Raw genomic sequence first — 20929 nt, 5'->3', positions numbered from 1 at the left:
AAGTCAAGGTGATTTTGTAGTAGTTGAGGTAATGTCATCTATCACTCTGTTTGTCAATGTCATGAGACACAATTTAACTTAACAATGTCTTTTTTCTTTTCCTTTCTTTTTTGATTTTTTTTTTTTTGAGACAGATTTCTCTGTGTAGCTTTGGCTGTCCTGGAACTTACTCTTTAAAACAGGCTGGCCCTGAATTCACATAGGTCCACCTGCCTCTGCCTCTCTAAGTGCTGAGATTACAGGCATGTGCCATCATGCCTGGCTGAAAATGATATCTTTATATTGAAGTTTTTCAGACTTGCCCTGTTGAGTTCTTGACAAAATTAAGATAGTGAGGGAGGCAGCAAGATATTTAGTGGTTTTACGTACTTTCTGTCCTTTCAAACGACGGGAATTTTGTTCTCAGCTCGCATTCAGGAGACTCACAAACATCTGCAACTGCAGGTCCACAGGATCCAACACTCTTCTGCATTTCTAGAGTTTCTGTATGAATGTGTGACTGTATACACTGAGAGTGACATAAACACAAATATTTTAAATGACTACAGTGAAGAAAACCGTGTTTTTATTTATTGTGTTTCTAGAAACAGAACAGGCTTATGACCACTATTAAAGTGTCATCTTGCAGTTGGCCAGGGAAGCAGGGAAGCTTACTGTAGATCCTTGCCTCCCCATCTTCTGCTCCCAACCAATCCAGTTCAGTCTCGTGCTCAGTTCACCTGCTGTTTCCTCCCCTCCCTTTCTGCTCCAATTTCCAGCAGATCAAAAGGATCTTCACCTCCAGTCTTTCTGGTACTCATCCTTTTGTCTTATTCCTCCAACTGCAGGAGGCATTCTGTGGCAACATGCTGGCCAATCCTAACGCAAGTAGGTGGCGGGTGGTGCAGATTAGTGCCTTGCTCTCAGCCAAGCAAGGCTTCCTTCTGCAGCAGCTGGGAAGAAATACAGAGATCTCCATCCAGACAATGAGCAGAGAGTGAGAGACACCATAACACTCAACCAAAAAAACCAAAAGGGATTTTGCCACCAAATGCCCATCCTGAGAGATCAAGGAATCTCACAAAAGAAGAGGAAGAAAGACACCTGGAAACAAGTACTTCTAAAAGGTGCAGAATGGACACACATATGAATCCACAGAAACTGAGGCAATATGCAGAGGGTTTGTATAGGTGTGTACCACATGGTGTCCTATAGCAAAAGGAGAAGTGAATGCATATCCCTATCCCTGACCCGGCAGTTATCTCTAGTTGATAACCACTTGCAAAGGAAAAAAGTAGTTTTCTCCAAGGGAGTATCACTGAGGAAACCACCACTCTTAAGGGTGGTACCCCATGTGCAGCAGTAGATTGCCAAGGAAATGAGCTCAGTGGCATCTTTGGACATTCCTTCTCTCATAATGTCATATTAGGGCTTTTTTGTTTGTTTTTTAAATTTAATTTTCATTTTTAAAGTCATTTTATTTTTTCCTTGGCTGTTGCCACAGTTTGCGGAGGACCCCAGGGCCCAGACTCGCCTGTAGTTTTCCAGGACCCACTGGATCCTTCCATTTCCTCTTTCTCCCAGGCTTCTCACACCTAAAGTTTCAATAGGATGTCCTCCCCTCTTACCCATTATTCTGGTAGGTACAGTTTTTCATGGGGACGTACACCTTGGGCTAGTGTCTCGATATAAGTGAGTATATACCATTTAGCTCTTTTTGCTTCTGTGTGAACTCACTCATTATGACAATTTCTAGTTCAATCCATTTGTCCACAAATTTTGGAAATTCCTTGTTTTTAATAGCTGAGTAGTATTCCATAGTGTAAATGTACCACAGTTTCTTTATCCATTCTTCTATAGAGGGACACGTAGGTTGTTTCCAAGTTCTGGCTATTATGAATAAGGCAGCTATGAACATGGTTGAGCATATGTCCCTGTTGTGTGGTAGTACATCCTCTGGGTATATTCCAAGGAGTGGAATAGCTGGGTCTTGAGGAAGCCCTATTCCCATTTTTCTGAGAAAGCACCAGATAGCTTTCCAAAGTGGTTGTACTAGTTTGCATTCCCACCAGCAATGAAGGAGTGTTCCTCTCTCTCCACACCCTCGCCAGCATGAGGTGTCAGTTGAGTTATTGATCTTAGCCATTCTGATGGGCGTAAGATGGAATCTCAGTGTCGTTTTGATTTGCATTTCTCTGATGACTAAGGAGGTCGAGCATTTCTTTAAGTGTTTCTCAGCCATTTGATATTCCTCTGTTGAGAATTCTCTGTTTAGCTCTGCGCCCCATTTCTCTATTGGGTTATTTGGTTTGGTGGTGTTTAATTTCTTAAGTTCTTTATATATTTTGGATATTAGACCTTTGTCAGATGAAGAGTCGGTGATGATCTTTTCCCAGTCTGTAGGCAGTAAAAACCTTGAACCCCTACCCGGACTAGCCGATGGACATTCTCCACTGTTGAGTGGAGAAGAAGATCTAACTCTCACACAAACTCTGGTGCCCCATATTTGATCATGTCCCTTGGATGGAGATGCCTGGTGGCACTCAGAGGAAAGATAATAGGTCACCAAGGAGAGACTTGATACCGTATGAGCATATTCAGGGGGAGGAGATCCCCCTCAGACACAGACATAGGGGAGGGGAGTAGGGGGGGGAAGTGGGAGGAAGGGAGGGATGGGAGGATACATGGGATGGGCTAACAACTGAGATGTAATATGTATAAATTAATAAAAATGTATTAAAAAAAATAAAGTCATTTTATTTTATGTTATTATAATACCATCATCATCATCATCATCATCATCATCATTATCAATCATCATCATCATCATCATCATCATCATTATTTTTCCCGGCAGGCTTTGCATATATAACATGGTTTCTGCTTTTTTTAAAATGGGATTCTTATGTGTGAGAATCAGTGAATCTCTGCAACTATATCGGTTTCTCATGCTTTTTCCTTCTGCTTGTTTGGTCCTGTTCCAACTAGTTAGCTTGCTTAATCTTGTTATGTTATATTATATTTAATTATTATCCCTTAGGTGCTTGTTTGTTTTCTAACAGGAGATAGAAAGCGAATGGATCCAGATGGGAGGGATGATGTGGGAGGACTAGGGGAAGAAGAAATCAAAATCAGAATATATTCTACGAAAAAAAAACTATTTGTAATAAAAGAAAAACATGAAATGTCATATTGTTAACTTATACATTCCTTTCTCTAATTGTTAAGTATAAAAATATGAAAATATAAAAATAACCACTCCTGATATACAAAGTAATGATTAGCCATGTTCTCTCTAGTCAAACTCAGGTATTAATATTTCCACATATATGTATATATACACCCAACTCGAACAACTTATTTGTGGAATATACATATTATTTCAAATATAATACTGCATCATCTTGAAATCTTAATTAATCAATGGTTGGGTGAAAAACAGATGTTTTATAGTGTTACGTACAATTCAATGTAGACATATCTTTCCCTATTCATTTCAAACAAATGGCAAAACTGGAGAGTTGAATGCATATTTCAAGCTTTATTTCATATTTCAGAGATTTGAACATATTTTGTTGTAATGTACAGATGAAATGTAGTGCATGAAAACTGCGATCTTACCATACCTTGAACAACATATTTAATTTAACAAGGTAGAATATGCTGCTGATGTCGGCTTGGTAAAAGCATGAAACTGACTCCAACCAGATGTTGAAATAACATCTGGCTATTAACAACCCTTAAACAAACTGAAGAAGCATCTTTAAACTCAATCGTGAAAGCTCTTTCTCAAGTCTCAAGAAGCTTTAGGCAACAAAATAAAAAGAATGCATTAATTTGTACCCAGGGGGCCATATGCTGTCTACAAATCAGACCCATTAGCTTTGCTTACCTTCTGGTTTGGATGCACATGGAAATCCTCTTGACTGTCAAGGAGAGATAAAGGTATACATTAAAAATGCATTGCACCTTATCTCACGGAAGCAGGTGAGGAGGCACTCGTTGTATGAACAGAGGGGCTCTAACTTTTTGTTGCAACTGTACTTAATAGAGCCTCTGCCCCAGAGCTCCTGCCCTGCAATCTGAACACGTTGTTTAAGGAACAGTGTCTGCCATCTGCTTAGGCTAAATGGCAGTGGCCCAGCCCTTGCTTCTTTTCTGCCCCTGAAACTTGACTATTAGATTTTAATTACACAGGTATATGATCAAATCAAAGAGATTAAAAGTGTAACGCTAATGCTCCTAGAGGTGCAGCAGGCCCCAAGGCTTTGGAAACAGCTGGCATTGTGGGAGCTATCTCTTGGTATGCCACAAAGAAAAAAGGAAAAAAAAAAAAAGAGAGGTAATGAGCTCCAGGATGAGGCTGCTTTAGTTTTGTTAGATGAAGTTCTGGCTGAGAAAGTTTAGTTCTAAAGCCTAGAAAATTAATGTAAAATCGCTTGTTTCTAATTTTTAAGGGAAAAAAAGTGCCTAAAAACATAGTTTTGTTTGTTCCTAATGTGGTATTTTGTTTCTTTTGCTATTCCAGTCATTTGAGAGTCATGAAAATCTGGATGTGTTTTCTGAAAGTTAAGGAAATAATAGGAAGTTGAGTCACATTGTTCATAGGTAGATTGTCCCATTCTTTTTTTCTTTATTCTTTCCTTTCCTTTTTTCTTTTTCTTTTTCTTTTTCTTTTTTCTATTTTTTTGAGACAGGATTTCTCTGTGTAGCCTTGACTGTCCTGGACTCACTTCGTAGACCAGGCTAGCCATGAACTCACAGAGATCTGCCTGTCTCTGCCTCCGAAGTTCTGGGATTAAAGGTGTGCGCCACCACAACTTGCCTAGATTGTCCCATTCTTTTTTTTTTTTTTTGAAAAGTCATCAAAAGTCTAAGTTTATTGAGACTATGCTGGATCTTACTTTTAATTTTTTAAAATACATTTTTATTAATTTATACATATTACATCTCAGTTGTTAGCCCATCCCATGTATCCTCCCATTCCTCCCTTCCTCCCACTTCCCCCCTACTCCCCTCCCCTCCCCTAAGTCTGTGTCTGAGGGGGACCTCCTCCCCCTGAATATGCTCATACGGTATCAAGTCTCTCCTTGGTGACCTATTATCTTTCCTCTGAGTACCACCAGGCATCTCCGTCCAAGGGACATGTTCAAATATGGGGCACCAGAGTTTGTGTGAAAGTTAGATCTCCTTCTCCACTCAACAGTGGAGAATGTCCATCGGCTAGTCCGGGTAGGGGTTCAAGGTTTTTACTGCCTATTTTTCCCTCGGCTGTTGCCACAGTTTGTGGAGGGCCCCAGGGCCCAGACTCGCCTGTAGTTTTCCAGGACCCACTGGATCCTTCCATTTCCTCTTTCTCCCAGGCTTCTCACACCTAAAGTCTCAATAGGATGTCCTCCCCTCTTACCCACTATTCTGGTAGGTACAGTTTTTCATGGGGACGTACACCTTGGACTAGTGTCTCGATATAAGTGAGTATATACCATTTAGCTCTTTTTGCTTCTGTGTGAACTCACTCATTATGACAATTTCTAGTTCAATCCATTTGTCCACAAATTTTGGAAATTCCTTGTTTTTAATAGCTGAGTAGTATTCCATAGTGTAAATGTACCACAGTTTCTTTATCCATTCTTCTATAGAGGGACACGTAGGTTGTTTCCAAGCTCTGGCTATTATGAATAAGGCAGCTATGAACATGGTTGAGCATATGTCCCTGTTGTGTAGTAGTACATCCTCTGGGTATATTCCAAGGAGTGGAATAGCTGGGTCTTGAGGAAGCCCTATTCCCATTTTTCTGAGAAAGCACCAGATAGCTTTCCAAAGTGGTTGTACTAGTTTGCATTCCCACCAGCAATGCAGGAGTGTTCCTCTTTCTCCACACCCTCGCCAACATGAGGTGTCAGTTGAGTTATTGATCTTAGCCATTCTGATGGGTGTAAGATGGAATCTCAGTGTCGTTTTGATTTGCATTTCTCTGATGACTGGCACAGCAATAGGCTAGTGGATCAATGGAATCAAACTGAAGACCCAGAGATGAAGCCACACACATTTGCTCACCTGATTTTCGACAAAGAAGCCAAATCCATTCAATGGAAAAACGACAGCATCTTCAACAAATGGTGCTGGTCTAACTGGATGTCTACATGTAGAAAAATGAAATTAGACCCATATTTGTCACCATGCACAAAACTCAAGTCCAAGTGGATTAAAGACCTCAACCTAAAACCACAGACATTAACCCAATTAGAGGAAAAAGTGGGGAAGAGTCTGGAACTCATAGGCACAGGAGACAACTTCCTGAACAGAACACCAACAGCCCAGGCCTTAACATCAACAATTAATAAATGGGACCTCATGAGGCTGAGAAGCTTCTGTAAGGCAGGTGACACTGTCAAGAGAACAAAGCGACAGCCTACAGACTGGGAAAAGATCTTCACCGACTCTTCATCTGACAAAGGTCTAATATCCAAAATATATAAAGAACTTAAGAAATTAAACACCACCAAACCAAATAACCCAATAGAGAAATGGGGCGCAGAGCTAAACAGAGAATTCTCAACAGAGGAATATCAAATGGCTGAGAAACACTTAGATTGTCCCATTCTTACGTCCAAAAATTCTAAGATATGTTCTGACCTGGAAGAAGAAATTTAGTCACCATTAAAATGCAGCATTAATTAGTGAGCAAGAAGAAATATCAGTTGAAATCAATCTCCTGGGCATTTGAGCTTAAAGCAGCACAAAAGTAGGCACATCTGTCTTCTGTAGGCCGCAGACAGTACTAGGGACCAAAGCCTGCCTCAGCTGCTTGCCAGTGTTGATAAATCACTTATCATTTCTTTATTCTCACCTGGAAAATGAATTGCTAATAAAATGTATCTTACGGAATAGTGCATCAAGATTAATTTATATTCGTACACCAGATTTTTAAAGTACTGTTTTTGCTCTCTAATGCTGATTAGATGAGAGGAACTCTTGTGTGATAATTTCAATGGAATTCTTTCCTAGAAATCTATCGGTTACTACTAAAACTCTTTTCCAAGTTCTTTTCTAAATCTATAGAAGATGCTTTGAGGATTTCAAAGGTCACAAGGAGTGTTTCTAGGGGTAATATATGACCTCTAAGCCACAATAAGGGCATTTTCATCATTACTTTAATAATGCAAAATATCTTTCTCAGGAGGAGTGTCTTAGAGAAAGAGTTACCCAGAATTCTTGTTCTGCAGTAGTAGGCCTTAGATAATTTTTGGTTGATGCAATGAAATACCATGGTGAAAGCAATTTATAGAAAAAAACGGGTTTTGGAAACTTAGTTTCAGGAGGTTGGAGTCCATGATCATTGTGTCAGGGAGCAGGGCAGGCATGCAGGCAGATAGGCGTAGATTTGGATGCAGAGGACTGACTTGGAATGGGACTGGCTTTTGAAGCCTCAAAGCCAGCCCCCAATGATGCACCCCCTTTTAGAAGGCCATACTTACTAATCCTCCCCAAATAGTCTCTCCAAATGGCAACTGGGCATTTGGATATTTGAGCCTATGGGGGTGCTATTATTATTCAAACTGACACACAAGGCTCATCCCAAGCTTTCCTCTGTTCAGCTCCTCGGGATTCAAACATGGTGAGACATTCTCCAAATTAGTTTTCTTTTCTTTTTCAAAACTCACTTTTATGATAGTTTTCTTTAATCCCACAAACTTTACAAAAGTACTTTCATATTGGTATCCAGTGTGAAGATAGCTTTTATATAAGATATCTTTTATACTTTATGTATTTATTTCTTATTATGAAATCAAAAGAACAATCTTTTCCTATACCATGAAATATTTTAATATTTTTCATTAAAATAGAATTATATAACATACTTCTCCTTTTTCCACCTTCCAGGTCTTCCTCGATACAGTCCCTTGAACTTTCTCCCATGTTCTCAAACTCTGGTTGATAGTTCTTTTCACGGATTACTATTGTTTCATATGTGTGTATATATACAAAAATAACTTGCTATGTTTATTTTTGTTGTTTGTGTGTGTGTATATATGGTTTTATGTCTAACTACTCTGTATATATGCTCTGAAAATCTATTTATTTATATACTGAAGGCAGCTATGGTATCTTTTTCTTTGGATATTGTATTTATATATCACTTGGAAGAGAAACACATGGCACTTGATGCTTCATGAGGCTCAAGAAGAAAAAGATTGAATAAATTCCTTTGCATTTGATAGGATAAAGGTTTTTTTTAATAGTAACTATTGAGGATTAGAGGCAAGGAAGATAATGAGTGATTATAGAAGAAAAATCTGAGACAATGATGTAGTGGAATATACATGTGTGTATATATATATATATATATATATATATATATATATATATATATATATATATACATATATTCATACATACATACACACACACACACACACACACACACACACACACAACCAAGCCATGTTAATCTGGGAAAACATGAAAAATAATCAGAGTTTACAAATAAAGAAAAATTATCTACAAACCAAAAAACATACCTTGATATCATGAATTATAATATTTTTCATGTCATTTTCTTTTTTCTCCAACATAAAGCCTAAGGTAGAAAAAATTGTTATACCTCGCCGAATTATACATTTTTAAGTGCTTGTTTAGAATTCTTATTCTTTTCTGGTATCAGTAGAGCCATAGGAAAACCACAGTCTAAAGAAACCACAGACTTGATTTGCCTTGAATTCCCTGCATCTGTTTGCTCAAGAGTTTGTAGAAGGAATGACAGGACAAAATTCCATTTTGCTCCTCAAGTAGAAGAGAAAAGGAAAATGAGAATATAGTCAAGACAGTACGTTAGATAACAGGTAAATACTGCTACTCATTTCTTGTTATACAAATAGATGTGTTATTCCCTCTTGCTTCCTTGTACTGCTTTTCTATCAGCTCCAGACACTGGAAAGTATCACTTAGACCCATGTGGTGCTTTAAGTAAAATGAAATCCATAGGCCTGTTTATTTAAATATTTGGTCTCCAGTTGGATGCAAAAGTTTGGGAAAGATTGAGGGGTACGGACTTGTTGGGGGGAGTGGTTCAATTGGATGTGTGGGGGGAGACTAGATTTGAAGCTTAAAATTCCAATGCAATGGCAAGTTTTCTTTACTTCCTACTTATGAATCAAGATGTAATGCTCAGCTACTGCTCCAAACCATGCCTGACTGCCTGTTGCCAGGCTTCGTAGCTTGATAGTTGTAGAAGGTGACCCTTTGAGATTGTAAGTCCTCAATAAATTTTCTTTTATAAGTTAATTTATGAAAGACTTGAAAACAGTCATGTGTCTTATCGCAGCAATCAAAAAATACCAAATGAGAAAATGAACCAGGGAGTGGGCGGTGACAGATGAGGCCATGCTGCTTTTTGAAGGAATTGTGGAAGAATTGAGACTTTGGATTAGGAAAGTGGTTTGACGCTGTAAATGAGATTTAATAGGCCATCCTCTTTCGAGATTGTAAGGCAGTGGTTCTGCAAGTAATGCAGACTATGGAGGCTGTACACAAGACTTTTCAGAGACGAATGATAGTAACAAATGGATGATAGAATATTCTTTTGGTATTTGCACAAAGACTGTGGCTGCTTTCAGGCCTTGTTCTAAAAATCAGCCTGAGGCTAAATTGCAAAGTTTTGGACAAATTTCATTGATAGAAAAGTTCTCAAACAGAGGAATACTGACCCTGTCACATGGTTATTAGTGATGACACTTATGCAAATCTTCAGTGAAAAAGAGCAAACAGGGCAGGATGAGATTTTTTTTTTTTTTAATGTGAGCCAGGTGTGGTGGCACATGCCTTTAATCCTAGCAGTTGAGAGGCAGAGGCAGATTGATCTCTTTGGGTTCGAGGCCAGCCTGGTCTACAAAGTAAGTCCAGGACAGGCAAGGTTACACAGAGAAACCCTATTTTGAAAAACCAAAAAGAAAAAACAAAACAAAACAAAAAAGCAAAAAACCAAACCAAACAAACAAAAAGGATGATTTAAAGAGTAAAAGAGTACTTAGGGTAGGGGGGCAGGTTGGGGGGCAGCTCAGGTGCAGACAGTACCAAGGGATTTAATGTTGAAGTCAAGGTTTGTACTGAAAGAGAAAAAGAGAGGCAAGATCCAGGATGGAGTAAAGGGAGGAGTGACCTTAGGGCAAAACGTTCTTCAGCTCAGCTTCCAGCCAATAAAAAGGCCGTGCTTAATGAACTTTTCTATGCCTAAAATAAAACTACAAGGGGAAAGCTTATTCAACAAATCAATGCAAATGTAACTGATGGAAGGGCCTATGCTCCATCCCAAGTAGGCAGTCAAACTTGGTAGCATCTGCCTCTTGGTTCTGACTACATCATGAAAGGTGGTTGAAAAGAAGATCCTGGCCTCTTCCTACATCTCTAGAGAGCTGATAAGGCCAGTGTATTGCAAGAGATTCCCTGCATGGAAACTCTGAGAAGCCACTGCATGAAGCTGTGAAAATGAAACCTGGATTCCCCTGGAGACCCCAGGAAGTTGGAGGTGTCAGAGGAATAGGATGACAGTAAGAGAGATATGCATAAAGGAAGTGGAACCAGTCCAAGAGAGAAAAGTGTGTTGTGGTCATCGAGTCTAGAAGGATGGAGTGACCTAAGCCTTCATAAGAAACACAGTGCTACAGGAGCTGGAGTCCATCCTGCTCAGCTTTGGTCTTGCTTTGGTCCGGTATTTCTTCTCTATGTCTCTACTGCCATATTTGAAATGGTGAAGTAAATTCTATGCCCTTGTGTGTTGGAAGTATGAATTCTTAAAAAATATTTCTTTTACACAGGGTTACAGTTGAAATTTAGAGGAAATTTTGACATTTTAAGCTATGGTGAGACTGTGAAAGACCATGTGTTTTTTTGAAGTTGAGCTCAATACATTTTGCATTGTGTTATGAGCCTATAAAGGCTAAAAGTGGAAAATGGTAACTTGAGTGAGAATGGCTCCCAGAGGTCCATATTTTGAATACTTGGTCCCTAGTTGGTGCAACTGTTTGAGAAAGATTTACAGGATGGTCTTGTATGAGGAGGCATGGTACTGGGAGTGAGCTTTGAGGTTTCAAAATCCCATGCCATTCCCAGTTAGCTCTCCTTGTCTCCTGCCCTCAGCTACTGGTCCAGCACCACATCTGCCTGCCTGCTGCTATGCTCTCCAGCAGAATGGTCATGGACTTTGAACCCTCTGAAACTGAAAGTCTTGGATAAATTCTTCTTCTATTAGTTTTCTTGGTCATGGAGTCTTATCATAGGAATAGTAAAGTACTTAAGACAAATCCTTTGCTAATTTTTCAAGTCCGTGAAGGAATAATTCCTATAGGTAACCTAATGACTCTGTATCTCATTTCCACATAATTTGCAATGTTTCTGGTGCGTTTAACAACAGTTAACAGTCATGGTACAATTCTTTCATATATCAAGCATTTTGCAATACAGATATTTAGTATGATAATGTACCAAAACATTTGCTTAAGCAATGCTTCTACAGACAGTACAGTATTTATTCAAATTAGATATTTACCATGAGCATTTTACCTTATTGAATATACCCGATGAGAAGAATTCGCTAGTTGATCATATTAGTTCATTGCCCTAAAACCCAACATCTGAGAGAAGCAACTTTAAAGAGAATGTGCTTACTTTGGGTCATGGTTCCAGGCATGTCCATACACCCTTGTAAAGAAGGTCTGTAGTATGAAATGACCTTTTCTGTGGCTATAGAAGTTTATAGTATAGCTCTTTATATCCTGGTGGACCAGAAAGCAGAGGGATACAAGAAGCAAATTAGTATTGTCAACATCTGCTTTCAGCAAACTATTTCAAACTAAACCAAGTCACAGTTGCAGAGTTTATACAGTTTCTTCAAACAGTACTCTCTGAGACTTTGTATATTTCAGGTTCAAACAGTGTAATACACAGTTCAGTGCACATGTGCATGCCTCGTCCTACTGGAGTTAATACTTGAAAATCTTTGTGTTTACATCTATATTCTCTTGTAGCCATGTCCATTAGGGCTCTCCATACATGAATAATCCAAAGAACATTTCTATCTACATACCAGTATCTACCTCTATTTTCACATACATTACATTATTTATCTTCATATAATATGTTCTGCATGTAGGTGAGTAATACTACATCCATTCATTATAAGGAATTGGCTCATGTGCATGCAAAGCTGCACTAACTCAACAACCAGTTAGGAAGCTGGATAACAAGAGGATCAATGGCACAGTGCAAATTCTAGTCTGAGTAGATGAGAAACAGAATAGCCAAATAGTGTATGTTGTAGAATAAAAGGGACTGATTTTTTAGTCTGAAAACCAGAAAAGGCCAATGGCTTGCCTCGAGAACCAAAGTATAAACATTTCTCTTACGTTCAACCTTTTCTTCTACCCAGGTATTTTATTGATTTGACAGGGATCATTTAAAGTGAGGAGGGCAATTTGCCTTTCCCAATCTATCAAATAAAGTTCTGATTTTATCCAGAAGTATCAATGCAGACCTTCAGAAGTTTTGCCCAAACAGCCAACAGATTAAACCATCACATCTCAGAACTGAAAGCCTCTGATTTTACCTGCATATAAAATCAAGTTTTCTCTGTAACTTAATTGTTTATAGTAAAAGGCCGCTCCAAGAAGAGACAGAGAAAAGTGGAGAGGGCATAGTCATGGCCTCTCAAGAAAGCCAAATAGATAAGAACGATTCCCTTTACTGTGGAGTCAGATACTACTGAGCAGCTGTGCGCTGACCCTGACACTGACAGCGTTCTACATGTCAAATTTCCTGTCCCACCCACCTGAGGCTGCTCTTGCTATCTTCCAGAGACTTTACTTAAAGACATTTACATTTTCTTTGTGTTCTTTTAAATTTTTTCTTGGCAGTAAAAATGTTGATGACATATTTTTTAAAGTCCATTTGCTTTTTCAAGTTTTCCCAGAAGTATAACTTATACATTGAACTCATTAACCCGACATCCTCCTCCCATCTTCTTTCTCACTTCTTCCATCAGTATCCTCTGTTACTTTAGAGCAGCAGTTCTCAATAGGTGGGTCTTGATGCCTTTGGGCTTCACATATTAAGAGTAGGTGACTTCAGAACTCAATTTTCGCAATTTTCTCCTCCTGACAAAACAGAGAAGCATCATACCAAAACTTTGATCAAGGTCTATAATATAAAGCAATACTCAGGTATAGGAGCATGTGATTGCCTCAACTAGACGTTTCCCACATTCTGCTTAATTTCTCCTATAAATAGAAACTCTACCAACATCACTCCTAGCTGCAACCCACCTACTTTATCATCTTTATGTTCTTCCTTCATCTTTGGCTACAACACAAGTGGTCTGAAATAGTTGTTTAGAAATCTAGTCATTCCTGGGAGCTGGGGTGGGGTGGGGGTAGGAGAGTATGGGGTATGGGGGAAGGGGAGGGTGGGGAGGGGGCGTGAATGGCTCTTTTGTTTTCCTCTGGCAGTCAATTCATAACATGATTTTTGTTCAGGACAGGAACTGAGTGTCAATGTCAAACATGATGTTTCTTTTATGTTAATTTGAAAAATTGGTCACTAGACTAATCTCATATCTGCTTGGAATTGCTATTAAGTCATAATTTATTTAATTTATAAAGAGCTTTGAATACAGTTTAATGAGCATCTGTGTCATCATGGATTTTGTAGTCTATGTCCTGTCATCATTAACTCTAATAAACTTTCTTCCTGCTTCTGTTTCCTTCTAGAGCCTTCGCTTAGATAAGCTGAGTGTTGTTTTCTTTTCTTTCTCTCTGTGTCTCCATTTCTCTTAGCAGTGGAGGAGAAGCTGCATATCCAGAACTTTTGTTTCTGGCTTGTCATCTGTTGATGGTATCACACGTCAGTTCCAAAAAGCAAAGCTGCGCTAGAGGATGTAGGTCATAGAAATGTCAAAGCTACTTAGAGTTTTACACTTCTGATAGTTCAGAAAAGCTTTCCAAAAAAAATCCTGTGGATACAACCAAAATGCAGGAGAGGAGGAAGAAAAGGAAAAGTGAAATAGTAATGGCTGTACTCATTTCCTCTAAACCAATGGAGCCATCAAGTTTGCAATTACTGAGATCCATTTCACTGGACTTTATAACTGGGAATGAAGTGAGTGAGAAATGAGAATCCCTAATGAAGGTTCAGGTCCCCACCCACCGTGTTATCGTCACATCCCACCCGTGCCAGCATTCACTCACCAGCTTTGCAATTTGCAGCTTAATTTCTCATAACTCGCCAAGCGGCTCACATTCATTTACATTATTGCCGTTTAACACGCAGATGAAAAAGAAATATGGTTTAAGATCTGATGGGCTAGGCATTTTTTTCCCTTTCTTTCCTTTTTGTCTGGTTGCATTTGTTTTTGCTGCTGAAAACAAATGTCTCTGGAGGTTCGTTTAATTTAGCATGTCAAACTGCTTCCTTTAAAGGCAATTTGGAAATGCTTTATATGTGTGATGGGCTATACAGGCAAAACCCCCAGGCAGAACAGGAAGTGATGCTTAAAGGAGCAGCATGCAAGTTAGTTCCTGACACATTGCTGTGTTGCTGATGGACACCTGCATTGCCCAACAGAAAAGTCCTGGACAGAGTGGCAATGGAAATTCCTAGACCACAGACTAAGAAGATGTTTCTTTGTAACTTTTATTACTTCTCTTCTTTTTAGACTTTGGTTTTAATTTTTACTGGCTTTAATTAACTTTAAAGTGGCATTTGATGCCTGTAGGAACCCAAGCATCATGTTCCTGAGGTTTTCTGATTTTGAGTATGTACTCTGTGCATTCTTTATAATAAACTTTATGAGTTATGTATACATTTCCTCACACTGTTTGTGTTACTTAAGCATTATCAATTAACTCTCTTTGTTGAGTGACTTTAAAAAGTACCAATGAATAAAATACCTCTTTCTCAAGTCTCTGATGGGACTGAAGACCAGGTAGCTTAGATTTACAATTAAGCTTAGTCGTTTAGGGGTTAGGATGTTCTTAGGTCTCAATAGATCTTTTAAGTTGATAATGATGAGATATGATAGATATTGATTTCATTCAGAATTTTAGATGCACCAAGACAGGAAAAATGTTTTCTTCAAGCCTGCCAAATACAAATAGCCAAAATACTATGAATGTGACATTTATATAATTCCTGATCGTATCATGGTTCTTTTTGCTGTAGGTAGTTTATTGTATATATGTGCAATAATATAAATATATATGTAAAAAGTTAAAATTTAAAAAAGACCGATGAAACTAAGTCTTTCTCTTTCTAGCTCTTGCTCCTTTTTGCCTCCTTCTTTCCCTCTGCTTCACTTTCATGCTCCTCTTCTTCCTCCTCTCCTTTTCTTTCTTCCTTTTCTTTCTTCCTTTTCTTTTTCTGCCATTTATTTTTCTCCTCTTCTTTGCTCTTCCATGCTTTCCTTCCACTACATATCTTCCACAGAAAGCAGATCTGATCAAGACATTCAAAAAATATCTTTAAAAATGCAATTCGCTCTCTTCAACCACGACTTCTCTCTAAGCTATTTCCTTTTCTGGGTGAGATTTAAATATACTCCCTTGGGTCCTCCTTGTTACTTATCTTCTTTAGGTTTATGCTATAGGAGTAGTCAAAAAGAGGGAACAAGATAGGAGCGAGAACACAGAGAGATACAAAGGTCACAATCAGACCTGGGAAAGCAGGGACTGGAGGACAGAAGGCCTGCCGAGAAAAGAAAATTATGAGCTGAGGCATCTCTGTGACCAACTGGAGACCTAAGTCAAGGTAGGCTCCTAAAAAGGATATGAGGGGAACTCTAGCAGAGACTCCTAGTAGCAGGAGTTACCGAGTCTGAAGATGACACCCTCTAACTAGACAAGACTTCTAGTAGAGGGAGGGGAACACTAACTCTCCCACAAAAACTTAGACCCAATATTTACCCTGCCTACAAGATGTGCAGGGATGAAGATAGAGCAAGATTGAGGGAATGGCCAACCAATGCCAGGCCCAGCCCAAGACCCACCTCATAGAAGAAAGCCAACCCCAGATACTATTAACAATGCCCTGCTATGCTTGCAGACAGGAGCCTAACAGAGTTGGCTTCTGAGAGGCTCCAGCCAGCATTAGTTTGAAACAGATGCTGAGACTCACAGCTAAACATTGGGGGTATGCAGAGGGAGTCTTGTGTAAAAGTGTGGGGAAGGTGAAATAGACTTGGAGGTGACAGAAGCTCCACAAGATGACCAGTGTAGCCAACTAACCAGGGCCCCATGGGACTTGCTGAGACTGAAACCTTAATGAAGGATCATGCATGGACTGGACTTAAGCCTCAGGAGGCTTCATGTGGGTCCCCTAGTAAGGGAAACAGGGCTATCTCTGGCATGGACTCTGTTGCGAGCTCTTTAATCACTTCCTCCTGGTGGGACTGCCTTTTCAGACTACAGGGGAAGAGGACATGCTCAGTCCTTATATCACTTGATGATCTGGGGTGGATTGGAAGGAAGTCACCCCTTTTCTGAGGAACAGAGGTGTGGAAAGAGGCAGCTTGTATTTATGCATTTAGGAACACACACAAACATGCACACTAACACACACACACACACACATACACACATGTATATAAAAACAAAGAAAAAGAAGACAAAATTAAAAGAGCAGCAAGGGTGGGGGAGTTACAATCAAGGGTTGGTAGGAAAGAAAGGAGGAGGGGGGAAATGATGTGATTATGTTATAATCTAAAAAAAAAACTTAAAAATTAAAGCACTTCTGTGCCAGAAAAATTAAGATTATAAATTCCAGCTAAACATTTTTTTCCATGAAATATTTCTGTAAAGCCAGACAGCTAAGGGTCACCATAGCTTATTAAGGTGTAGTTGGCTAAATAATGTTAGTTATAGAGTGTTAAGGTAGTAATTCTAATAATGAAAACCAAGCCTTTTTCCTTCTGTATGCCTGATGATTCTGCTATTTGTAGGGGCTCCAGGCCTCCTAATGTGGATACTTTTCTTCCTCTGGGCTGTTAATCCAGAACAGGAAACCTTTTATGACATGCAGAGTAGAAACCCAGAAGTCCCTGGTGCTTCTACACCTTCTATTTTGCTTGGAGGAAACTATCTAACACAGTCTTTAATATCAAATACCAGTGTAAAGGGAGGCTGAATGTCAGGTCTGGGAAAGCTGAATGACGAGGGCTAAATGTGATTGCCCCAGGCAGGGCAAGAGAGGCTTTCAGCTGCTTTTCAGGACAGACAACAGAGACAACAATTTGGAGAGGTATACTGTGGCAACTTATAAATCAAGACTTCCCCATGCCAGTCTCACTAGAATGCTGGTTGGCCTAGGGAAGACTAGTATTTAAAGGATTGTGATGGTCTTGAAGTATCTTGAAAGTCTTCAGTGGGAGAGCAAAGCTGAGCATTCCTGAAATCTCTATGGCAAGTATTCTCTTTTGGGAGACTCTCAGAGAACTTTTGAGTTTAAGCAAATCAATCTTGTTTTGGATGATGGGAGGAGAAGACGTATACTTTCATCATGGTCGATTAAGACATCTAGACTGCCAAGAGCTCAACGCCTACACTATTTTATCTTAGGCAATGTATAAATAAACAACGTATCCTAAACTCACTTTAGGTGACTTGCCTTATCAGTTTAGTTATCTCAGGCAACTGATTCTGAATTGTCAATTATGTATGAACTTATGGGTGAACTTATTTACTTACATGTCCATTAAATTATGAAAGATGGTTTCATATTTCATAGTGGTTATCTGCTGGAAAAGTATACTGAATAGAAGACAGCATTTCTGTTTTATGATAAAGCACCCTGGCAAAATGCAACTTAGCTTATAATTCCTGGTTACAGTCCATCCCAGGAGGGGACTCAAGGCTGCAAGAACTTGAAACAGCTAGTCAATTCACATCCTGTTAAGAGCAGAAAGAAACAAATGCATTGAAGCTCACTTGCTTGCTTGTGCTTAGTGCAATTTCTCTATTGCTATAGGTCAAGACCCCCTATCTAGGGAATGGCATCTTCCACAGTGGGCTATGTAACCTCAGTTAACTTAAGACAACCTCCCACAGACATGCTTATAGTCCTACCCAATGTAGCCAATCCATCACTCTGACTCTCTTCCCAGGTGATTCTTTGTTGTTTCAAGTTGACAATCAAAACTAACAATTACACAAAATGATAATATGTATAGTAGGGAAACACCCACATTTATAGGAGAATGTGTCCTCCTGCTGCCAGGGGGATTAAGGGAGTCTAACTCCTAGGACATACTAGGTCAATAGCTGAGAAAGTACCAATTTTCCTTTTTGCACATACATAATGTGCAATAAGCTTTTCACCAGCAGAGGTATTATCAAATGGCCCATGCAAATTAGGTATCCTGATAGAGTATTTCACTTTATATATACTTAGATGCACCTACGGAAATGACATAAAATAAGAGAAAATAGTATCATTTCTTTCGCCAATGAATACATATAAAGTTCTTCCCACATTATGGATCTTAGAGTATATTAATGACCTGAGGATCAGACTCTCTACTCTAACGTTCATATGAATATCCTGTAGAATATCACCTGAGACCATCTCATGACTCCCATTCTTATAAAAGCATATTTATTTCAACTGACATCTTTGCCTGTCTATAACATCCTGGAAAGTTCTTAAAATAGTAGTGGCCATAAGTTATAACATTTTCCATGGTTCTTTATAATTTTAGATTATATTGCTTTATTTGTGTGTGGATATGAGGAGGTATGCATATGGGTACACACATGTTAAGGTCATAGGACAACCTGAAGAAGATGGGCCTGTTTTTATACTATGCATGTCTCAGGGATTTGAGGAAATCAGCTACTCAGGCTTGGTGGAAAGTCCCTTTATACCTGCTGAGCCATCTCACTGACCCTGAGGTGTTTCTTCATATATTGGAAAATATGTAAATTATGTTGCCTTGGTCTCAGAGATGTGGAGTTTGATATACACTTTTCCATCCCCCAGGTTTGTAGATTTGATATACCTTCTGTACTCTTAAACACTGAAATTTATATTTTTCTCAACTTGACTCTATAGCAGCACATTGTGTTCAGCAACTTCATAAATCTTCTTTGCTGAATTGTATGTAATGCTATAATCCTCTGCTTAATAGGATAGCCAGTTAAATCACATGAATTATTTCCTAAATTTGCTGCGATCTACATTCCTATGATTACAGTGATCATTGGCCTTTATTAAACTCAGCAAAGTTTACAACTTTCATTTTAAAATAATTTCAGGTCCCAAACAATATGCAAAGAACTCTTTTATACCATTTTTCAGCAGTACAAATGGTGAAAAGTTTTCACAGCTACATTTATAATGGTCAAATCTAAGCAAGTAGCAAGTACATAATACAGTTAAGTCATAAAGAGCTGTGCAACATTGGCAAATTTTTTTACTAATATATTGTGTTTCCCTATGGTTAGAACAGCATGATCTCACATTGCATTTATTTGCCATGTCCTTTGTCTTCTGAAATCTTGGACTGGGAATACACTGTAACCATCATGTCATTTTGGGCTTGCTTGATGTGTCCTCATCATTAAATTCACAACTGCAATTTTAAAATTTAAATAATTTATTCAGATTACATCTTGATTTCGTCCCCTCATTTGTATCTTCCTATTCTCCTTTCCCTCTTTCACCCTATTCCCCTCCCCAAGGTCTGTGACAGAAGGGGACCTCCTCTCCTACCATATGTCACAGCCTATCAGGTCTCATCCTGGTAGCCTGCTTACCCTTCCTCTGAGTGCAGCCAGGCCTCCCCATTAAGGAGAAGTGGTCTAATAGGAGACACCAGAGTTCATGTCAGAGTCAGTCCCTGCTCTCCACACAGCTGTGGAGAATGCACTGTCCACTGGCTAGATCTTTATGAGGGGGGGTATCTAGTTTTACTGCATGCATTGTCCTTGGTTAGTACAGTAGTTTGTGTGTGCCCCCCTGGGTTCAGATCTGCCAGTCTTGATGGTCTGCTTGTAGGGTTCCAGGGCCCACTGGATCCTTCAATTTCCCTATTCTCCCATACCTCTCTCACCTGGAATCCCAATCTATCCCAATCACCTGCTGAGTGAAGACTCTCAGAGGACAGCCATGTTGGGCTGTATCCAATTATAAGTGAATATATACCATGTGTATCTTTCTGGGTCTGGGTTAACTCACTTAGGATGATAATTTCTAGTTCCATCCATTTGCCTGTAAATTTCAAGATTTCCTTGTTTTTAATAGCAGAGTAGTATTCTATAGTGTAAATGTATCACAGTTTCTTTATCCATTCTTTGACTGAGTGATATCTTGGTTGTTTCCAGATTCTGGCTATCATGAATAAGGCTGCACAACTGCATTTTTGACAGGCATACCACCAAGGTGTTACATCCCTGTTAGTGTATGCCGTTAGAAAACATGTAGTGGGCTTTCTCATGTCTGTACTTATGAACTTTGATCACCTTTAAGTCTGCCTACAAAAGAGCATGTTTATGAATTGTTGTGTTACAAATAGGCTGATTTCAGCTACTAACTACATATTAAATTTAAAATTTAAATTTGAGGTATGATGATTGTTATAATAGTGAAAATTCTATTTGAAAAGGATGGGATTATAGCTATCATTTGTGGTCTGTTATTTAATCATAGGAATCCAAATTGCAGTCCTGAACATTTTCTAAGTTTTCTAAGTTAATGAAAAGGATAGTCTCTCTTACTGGTTTCCTTTCCTCTTTTGATACATTTGGACAAAAACTACCAAGCTAACAAGAATCTGTAAAACAATGTCTGTCCATCACCAGGAAAGGAGCTGTCTTAGAATGTGTTTCCAAAGGAAATTTTCACGTATCCTTGCAATTCTTCCATTTTTTGACTTCCCTGTACTAGAGCTACTGAAATGTACTTATTGAAT

General features: G+C 39.0%; 1 long non-coding RNA gene across 1 annotated transcript; it reads right to left on the bottom strand.

Moving 5' to 3' along the window:
- Positions 1-4718: 4718 nt before the first annotated feature.
- On the bottom strand, positions 4719-19653 carry LOC311602783. Its single transcript, XR_014780849.1, has 6 exons — positions 19480-19653; positions 13004-17909; positions 11644-11750; positions 8502-8560; positions 6568-6615; positions 4719-4804 (listed from the first exon to the last, which is right to left on the bottom strand). It is a non-coding gene; the product is annotated as an uncharacterized lncRNA (long non-coding RNA).
- Positions 19654-20929: the final 1276 nt, after the last annotated feature.

This window comes from Acomys minous (genome assembly GCF_964271855.1).
Source record: "Acomys minous genome assembly, chromosome: 8".
Classification (NCBI taxonomy): domain Eukaryota; kingdom Metazoa; phylum Chordata; class Mammalia; order Rodentia; family Muridae; genus Acomys; species Acomys minous.
Note: the sequence above shows the minus strand (reverse complement) of the source record. Positions and strands in the feature narration are given on the sequence as shown.